Below are 9,780 nucleotides of genomic sequence, written 5' to 3' on the forward strand. Positions count from 1 at the left end.
ACGACTTCCTTCGTGCCCTCTCTCATTCCTGCCTACCTCTTCCATTCTCTGTCCGGGAGCCAGGCTGTCATCTCATGCTTATTGCCTTTAAATGTCTTCCTCAGGCATGAAAGTGAATCTCCAAATCTTGGTTTTGGACTTCAGATTCTTCCAGAATCAGACTCCTGCTGACCCCTCTGGCCCTTCAGGATCATCTCTCTCCTCACTCTTGCTATGCTCTGGCTTCGCTGATCTTTCTGCCTCTCAAGCAAGCCAAGCTCCTCATGGATCTCAGGACATGATACTTGGAACATCCTTCTAGAACAAGTCTTCTGTCTGTAACACTCTTTACCCTACTCTGTGTATGAATGCCTCTTTCTTCAAGGAGTCCTTCTGAGAGGGAAGTTTTCTGAACATCCAATCCTAACTCCATTCCCTGACCTAAAAATCTCAATGGCAGCACCATATTTTCTTCATAATACTAAAATCTTCCACTTACTCAATCCAAAAATGTGGTTTAACTTTCAACATCCACTTAAGTGGCTCTCTTTAGGATCAAAGTCACATGAGGGGAAAGAGTCTTTCCATTTAGCTTATTCATATCCTCAATCCTTGCTGCAGTTCCTAATATATGCAAGGGTTCCTTAAATACTCATGAAATGGCCAAATTAATTAAATGTGTTAATAACCTCATAGTTTCCAGATGACTGAGCACAGGTCAAACTTCTTAGTCCATGCAGCCCTGGCCCACCAGTCCAGCTCCTTCTCCTGGTATCTGTCTGCATAGTTCTAGTGCTGTGGCCACACTGATCCCTAGACAATCTCTAACAGGGCCACTTTCTCCCAGCCTATTACTTACACTTGGAATGTTCCACCTCTGTGTTTTTGTTGAGAAGTCAAGCATTCTTTCCTTCTAGAGTTCAGCCAAGATCTCGTCCACCCAAAGATTGCAACCCACACATTTATACTCTCTCATATTCTCTCCTTTTGGTTGTTCACATTTTATTTTTTATTTTATTTTAAAGAGGATAAAATCAAGGATAAAAACAATAAAACAAATCAAATATAAAGTATCAGTGATACTGGACTTCAAAACCTTATGAAACCAACAGTAGTCACCGTATTGTCCTCAAAATAGCTACAGATACTTTCAGACATAGTAAAAATTGAATGAAATAGAAATAATAAAGCCATAACAGTGAATGCAATAAAAGACTTCAAAACAAGCCACTAGTAAACCTAAAATGGCTACCATAATATGTCTTGTTATCTTTCAAATAGCCATCAATAGCCATCAATGCCATCAACTTTAGCATAATCAAACAAAACAAAAAAGAATAAAACCCAACCCTACAAAACAATGAAAATGATATGGTTTCCTGGCTGGGATCATCTCCTGGTAAGGTCCCTGGTTCTCTCCCTCCACAGTCTCCGAATGGCACAGCCTCACGTAGAGAGGCTCGGATGTGGCTGTCCCACTCTGCTTATTCCCTACTTGAAATTATTTCTCTCTCCCTAATTCTGCTTTTCTTGAATTGTGTGTGCCTCAAAGACATATGATTTATCGCTGTACCAACAGAATCTAGCACTTTACATAGTGCAAAATTGGAAATCACAAAAATCTATCAAATAAATGAATGAATAAACAATTACGGCTCTATAAAAGTCTTACAATAACTGTTTCAGACTACTCATTTTTTAGACCTACTGAAATAGATATTTGGATCATTTTAGGCTAGAAATTCAACATGACACACAATATGATGTAGGCCATGGTACTAAAATTATATATAATAGCATAATTATACCTGGTATCAGATAATTAGATATGATAAGAACTTTAAAAGGTTTTAGGTGCATTTTCACTAATGGTTGGTTCTTGGTAATCTTGGACATTTTAACACTGTCAATTGATGCATAACTTAGTGATGATACATTTTAGTTGTGAGAGAATCATATTCCATAGTGCTTTTTTTTCTCCTGTAATGGCCTAGTGAGTATAATTTTATACATTCATTACACTGGATAGCATTAGTAAAAGGTAACTGGAGGTAATCGCTAAGGACTTCCCAATTCCAACATTTGATTTAGCCTAGAGAACATTAGGTTTTAAATAATTTTAACTTTAATCTTTCTCTTGCCATATCCCATGTCAGTTCCATAAAATAACAACTACAAACCATCTTTTTGTCTCAGCAATGCTGAAGTCTTACTCTTTGTTATCACCTTGGTTATAAAGGAAACCTCAAAGGCTAAGCAGTTACTGTGCTGAAGGTAAGGTGGATCCAGTCAATACAGGAGACCAAGGTCTTTCCATATAACCTATAACTCAGCTGTGGTTTCCGTATAGAAATATTGAGCTTGCACTACATTTGTAGCATAGAAATTATTCTGTTGATTAGTGTATAAGAATACACAGTTTCTACCCTTCAAGTTTTCTTTTTGCATTGAAACTTTTAAAACATTCTTAGCATTTCTGTATTGCTCAGGGAAGAAGTGATTCAGAAAGTTTTAAAGGCGGGGCTACCATTTATAAAGGGATGAGCAGGGTAAAGGCAATGTGCTGTATGAGATATTGAGGCAATCAGAGATGGGCAACAGGAGGAAATCCTAAAGGGCAGAGCGGGAGAAGAGTTGGATCCATGAAGGAGAGGCCTGGAACTAGAGCTATGGCTGTAGCAAGCAATAGTGACCTCTCAAAAGGAGGCTCAAAACGGAAGGAAAATACTCCTGCTAGCTGTCTGAGTAATTCAGTCCACAATGGATCAACTTCTGGCACATAAAACTGGGGATGAGGGTGGGAAAAAAGGACCAGAGCCAGCCAAGTTCTGCAATTCTAATGACCATGATAACCCCTACCCACGTTGTCCTGAACCTTTCCATTTCCAAGATAGCCTTTGCCACTACCGGATTCTGAACATCTACCTTTGAGAACCAGCAGCCTAGAAAGATGCAATTTAAACTGAACATCCCTCCACAGTCTCTTTTGTGATCTTTGTTATTCAGATTGTTTACAAAGACCAAGGGTCACCAATTACTTTGCCCCTAGAGCTAGATTGTGGAATGCCAAGGAAATTGCTTTCAGTGATACTGCAAATTAAAAAGCAGAGTCACAGAACCTCAAAGACATTGATTATCCGGCCTGCTCCTTGAAGAGGGAGGTCAGCTGCCTCTCATATTAACTCTCATATCAGTAAACTCAGCTAAAATGTTTCACTCTGGTTTGAGTAACAACACACACTCCTTTCTAGGTAGACAAATTGTCGTGATATCAAGCCTCTACTTTTATTAAAAAATTATTGCTCTTTGACTGCTCGGTTATTCTTCCTTATATTCTATGCATTGATTAAATCAGAATAAACTGAAGAGTAAATTCATAATCTCTACAATAGATTCATATTTTAAGTGAAACTATCCATTGCACATCCTTAGTTAAAAGATTATTTCTGGTTCCTAGTTACTGAGTTACTCGTATTTATGTTTATTCCATTAGCGTGTCAAATTTGGCTTTACATTTATTTATTTTCTTGGAGCAATGATTTCTTGAAAGTTTTCTGCTACAACTGGTTTTCTTGTCATTTGCCCCAGAGACAGTTTTTCATTTGTTCAAGCAATATTTTGTTAGCTGTTTTTTCCAGCTAGCTCTGCTCATTTTCTATGCTTTCTTTCTAGTGTTTAATTCTCTTGATAAAAATCACATGAGCAATGTATTTGTGTTCTTTGATCTCCAAATGCACTACTAGTTTATTTGAGGTATTTGTAATTCTATTAATTTTGATTTCTGTAGTGTAATGTTTCTCTAGAGAATATATCATTGAGTATTTGGATTATGTTGGGATCCAAAGGTTATTAACTACTTAAACATTTGCCTGATTTTCATCTTTAGTTTTTTCCCTCTATTAGTGGTTGTGTATTGACTTCCTATTTATATGTTAGACACAAATGTTTAGCAAGTTCAGATCTTACTCTTGGGAAAGTTTGTGTGTAATCAAGATTCCCAGGACTCTACCTCCAGACCTCCCTATTGAACCTCAGACTCATTACATTGTTTTCCTAGGAGCATCCAATAGACATCTGTGATGGATAATTTATGTGTTCTCCTGCCAAGATATTTGACCAAATATTATTCTGAGTATTTCTGAGAATTTTTTAAAATAAGATGATCAATTAACTTAGTAGGCTGAGTAAAGCATATGGCTCTTGATAGCGTGGGTGAGCCTCATCCAATCAGTCGAAAGACTGACGAGAACAGAAGGCTGATTTCCCAGAGCCAGAGGACTGATGGTCTTCATCCTAGAATAAGGGTATTTCTTTTTCTGCTTCAGACTCAAACTAAAACATCAGCCCATTCTGAGTCTCAGTCCTGCTAGCATTCAGTCTGGAACTATTCCATGGGATCTCCAGTTTGTCAACTCAGCTGAAAGGTCTTGAGACTTCTCAGCCTCCATCATTCTAACCCTCACTCCATCTGGAAAATTCTATTATGGTGTCTCAGATTTTGGATGCTTTTAACCAAACTTTTACTTCTTCTGCTAATCTGTTCCCATGGTCTTCCTCATCCTGGTAAATGTCAAACCTGTCCATCCAGTATTAGGGTCCAAGAACCTGGTTTCTTCTTTCTACTCCATTGCACAACTCCCTTTCAGAAAGGCTTGTTTGATCTCTCCTCCCAATGCATGCAGATCCTCATCTTTATGGAAGGAGTCCATCTCCTTGGCTGCCACTCAGATCTGCCAACCACTTCCCATACTTTCTGCAATCCTCATTTGCCCCTTGCTCCCACTATGGCTACCCATTGTCTGTTATGTGAGTAGGGCAGTCACTCTGCTTGGAAGCTTCCAGTAGCCTTTCATGTGCCTCAGTGTGAAAGCAAAGACCTTACAAATTGCTTGCAGCAAGTCCAACCTGATTTGCCCCCTCTGCCTCCCTGACCTTTATCCACTTCTACCCTGCCCTTTGCCCCAGGGCACCGGCCACAGCAGTCTAATCTGAGTGAGCCCAACCTCCTTCTGCAGCAAGCCTTTGCATGCACTGTACTCTGCTCTCTTTCTAGATTCTCATCCTCCGTAGATCCCATTGCTGGCCCCTTAATTCTTTCTTATCTCTTATCCAGAGAACATCATCCCTTATGACCCTTTTGAGAACAATCCTTTTCCAATGACTATTCCCAGCTACATTTTTTTCCACGGAAGCTATAACTGATACCAATTATGCTATGCTACACTACACCACACGTGCACTTGATCTTATGTCTCTCCAAGTAGCAGATAAACTAGCGTGCTCACTGCTGAAGCCCTAGTATCAAGATCCATTCCCAGCACAAAATAGGTACTTTGCAAATATTTGTTGAATAAATGAATAAACTTGCACATATAATAGATAAACACTGTTGGATATAGAATGGACAATTGTTATACACAACTTATTTTTAAAAACACTGAGCATGTTAAGGACAGGCTAGACAGATCATGCAAGGTTCATGTCTGAAAACCTCCTTATCCTTAAGGAGCAATTCTCATTGTTGTAGAATGGGGTCAAATGAGATATAAACTGAATGAAAACATGACAGTTGAAATCTCCACCTTGCTGTCAGACAATTGCATTCAAATTCTGACCTTGCCTCCTACAAATCTGGCAGCCTTGATCTGGCCTCTTTACCTTTCTGACCCTCCATTTCTTAAACTGGACAAAGAAGCAATAATGCCTATTGTCTGAGGTTGATGAGTAGATTGAAAGAAATAATGCACATCATGCATAGCTGGTGCCTGGCACCTGAGACAGGCATTCTTGAAGCACAGTTAGGGAAGCAAAGATGGAGGAGAAACTATAGAAGTACAGATCAGTGACAGCAAATCCTCAGAAGTGGGAAAGCACAAGATGCAACCTGTGAATGGCAGAATGTTCTAATCTTTTTGGATCCAGGACACGCAGAAAGAGCATGAGATGTGATGAAAATGAGCGTATCGGGGACCTTGAGTGGCATCCTTAGTGCAATCTCCAAAGTCACCAAAAAATCTTCCACTTTGCTCGGAGCTTTGCATCATCAGCAGGTGAACTCTAAATTCCTGCCTGTTCGTGTGTTCCAAGTAGAACTCTTGCTCTCTTACAGCTGATGGGTAGCCTAGATCAAACCTTTAGCAGAGCTCCAAAAATGATCAAGTAAAATCAAAAATCAAATTTCCAATATGGAAAATCTCTTAGGAAAGGTTTTTAAAAGAGGTCACAAATCATGACAATTAATAATTCCTATTGTTAAGAGAAATTGGGGAGCCAGGAGAAAGAACATATTTATGCAGAGGAGAAGAGATGTTTAAAAAGTCAACCTTTGGCTTGAGATTCAATGGAATACACCCAGCAGACACTTGGAAATGTGAATTTGAAGTTCAGAAATGACATTATGGGCAAGTTATATAAAAATTGATCAAGTTTGCTAAACTTTTAGGTATTATTTTAATATATTTGATTTGATTTTGTTTCTTTGACATTGAAAATTTATTTATTGTTAATAATGTAAAAATACACAATAAAGATCAAAATCTAATCAGTTTGATATGATTAAATGACAAATTTATCTTCCTGTTAGTTCCATGATGCCCATTAATTTGAGAACCTTAAAAATTACTTAATTTTTTAATCTAAAGTCTTATTGTAAAAATATTGATCAATAATTACCTTTGTGCATTGAGAAAGATCAGATACAATGTTATAGTCAGTATGCAAACCATTTGCCAACTTAGCAATCGTTTATATAACTTTTGGAGGGTAGCTTTTCCTTCGTGCAGTGAATAAAATTTTAGTTTTCAAGTATATTTCCTACTTCATAGAATTGTTGTATTCATCAAGGCCTGACCTAGAAGTAGAATTACAATGGAGGAGAGTGGCACATACTCCTGATTTTAGCACTCTGGGAGGCTAAGGCAGGAGAATCAAAAGTCTGAGCCCAACCTGGACAATTTACCAATTTATCAAAACCACTATTTAAACATAAAAATAAAAAGGACTTAGGATATAGCTTAGTAGGAAAACACTGGGTTTAATAGTCAATATCACCACTGAAACAAAACAAAACAAAATTGCTGTTCAATACAGCATAATAGAACCTTAGGGGTATGAACTTCGTGGAGTTATGAGAGTTCATGGAGCCATCTCTGCAGCCCACTGAGTCTGCACCCACTGTGGAGTGGAGGAAGCATGAAGCCTTAACATCTGCCAAACTGGGTGGTTGGGGAGGAAAGCTGGATGTAGCTGAGATCAAAGGCAAACAGGAGTCTGCTCTGACAAACTCAAACTCTACAGTTAAGTGGAACCTGGGAGACAAACTGAAACCTGTTCATATCTCTTACAGATGGACCTGCTGGAGAAACTGACGACTCTCAGTACAGCATGACACATGCCATGGCCTTGGAGGACCTCAAAGAACAGAACGTGCAGGAGCTGGAGGAGAAGGGACGAGTTGGGATGCTGAGCTGCACGAACAAAGCAAGCTAGCAGGTCAGCCACCATGGCCCCAACTGGCCACTGTGCTGGGAGCTTTGTGCCAACTACGGAATGCAGACAAGGTGGCTGTGTTGTGGGTTCTCTCCATGTCTCATATGTCAAGTGCCTTTTGTGGGCAGTGTTGACCCAGAACCATACAAGGAAAAGAATCCAGGGAAGCATAGACCCAGCTTAGCTAAATTAACACACCGCACTTGAAAGAATTTTTACTCATAATATTTATGTTTTATACCTCATCACACTATAGAATATTAATCTCAGACAACAAAAAGTTCTTGAGCTAAATTTTTCACGACTTCACTACACTTTCGAAGTTTTGAGGAAACTTTAAGTTTTAAAGAAATCTCTTTTAAATCTTTCAGTTTTAAAGAAATCTCTTTTAAATTTGCAATGTACTTCATCTTGCCACCATTTCTTACACTTCAGTGTATTATTTACTGTCCCAGCACCTCCACACATCAAGGAGAGATGAATGAAGCCATTGTGAAGTGTTTAAATTAGGCAGCTTCCCCACTGAGAAATGCTAAGGAAGTGGATGGCTCTGCCCTCTGTGCCTGAGGCTGGTTCCAGTTGCCTGGAGGAGGACTAAATGGCTCCTCAGAGACTCTGTGCTGCCTGACCTTCCACCCAAAGTCCTGGAGAACTCTGCTCTCACTTATTTCCTTTTAAACTCTACCTTTGTTTATGAAAGTTCATTACTCATCATTCATCCTGATCCTTTTTTCCCTACTTGTGACCTCAGACTCTTTTCTCTGGGGTTGTTTCCTCTCTTTTACTCATTAAACTAATGGACTAAAAGTGGGGGAGGGTGTTCTTCCAAAGCTGCCCCTTCCCTGAAGTCCTTGAGCAATGAGCTTTTAATGACCTATCACTTTCTTCTTAGTGAAATGAGGTTGGGGTCAGAGTTATTGCAAACAAGCAGAAAATTAGAACTTCAAAAGACCACCTTATTTTCAGCAACACATAAACCTCCTGGCTGATTCTCATCTGAGTTTGTAATTATTACTTTTTCTTTTTTTTTTTTTTCCTTCATAGTTCATGGCCAATCAATCGTGCTTATAGGGCTCTTTCACATTCTTTAAGAAATAATATCTTTATATGCTATATTTTAAAAACTAATTTTAGGCATGCATCCTGCTACGTGTATAGGTAGAAACATGCATGGCTGAATGGAAGGATTGGTGGTTGGTGAATAAGTAGATAGAGCACAACGGAGAAAATGGGTTATTTAAATAACTTATGTTACTCCTCTTAATACAAATGGTTTTAGATTTTCAAATCTAGAAAGCTGTTTCCACTAAGACAATTTCATTTATTAAACAAAATTATTTAAAGTTTTATCAGTAGATATTTTGGAATTACAACCTTTGTAAAGTTCTAGAATTTGATACTTGTAAATTATAAATCATTACTAAATCAAATCCCTTTCTCTCTCTCCACTCCCATCCAGGGCTTTAAGAGTGCAAGTGATCTACTTAAGTTCAAGAATCAGTCCTTCCACCGAGGGTTTCTAAATCCCATTGCTGTCCTCTGTATCACGTGGAAAAATACATGGCCTGAGCAGCTGGCATGTAAAATAGTCTAATTTGATCAAACACCACTGAAGTATAATGCTGGAATACAAATGATGTGATTAGTGTACTGCAGATTTTCTTTTTCGTTTGTGAAAATTCCTACTATGCCTACAAGATTATGGTCTTGTAGTTAAGCAACAGCCTGAGACTGGATATTTAAAACTGGAAATTACTGCTAATCAACTATTGTTAATATTTTTAGATGTGATAATGGTATTGTAATCATATTTTTAAAATTCTATTTTAGATATATACACTGAACTGTGTGTAAATAAAGTGATTTTATATCGTGGATTTGCTGTGCTGAGACATAGTTAAAACAGGACTAACTTCATGTGGTAATTATTAAGACTGAGAGACACATGTGTGAGAACTTGTTACGTTATTCCACTACTTCGGTTAATGTTTAGAATTCTCTGTAACAAAAATGAGAGGTAAAAACCACTGTCACTGGAGCTTTAGGGGGATAAATATCAGCTCTACAGTGAAAATAAATGAGATTTCTATTCCAGATCTGTCACTTATTACTTACCATTCAGAAGATGGACGTCTACCTTCTATGGCTGTAAAACTTAAATGAGATAATGCATGCAAAACCCTTAGGACAGTCCCTTAGCACATTTACCATCATTCAACTTTTACCACATAGCTTTCTGGTTCCCTCTTTACCAAATGTAATGTTTAAAACACAAATATTGAGTAAATAAAAGAAGCAAATGCCATCTAGATT

Source organism: Cavia porcellus, unplaced genomic scaffold (genome assembly GCF_034190915.1).
Source record: "Cavia porcellus strain 051 isolate PalLab524CR breed Dunkin Hartley unplaced genomic scaffold, mCavPor4.1 scaffold_4, whole genome shotgun sequence".
In the NCBI taxonomy this organism is placed as follows: domain Eukaryota; kingdom Metazoa; phylum Chordata; class Mammalia; order Rodentia; family Caviidae; genus Cavia; species Cavia porcellus.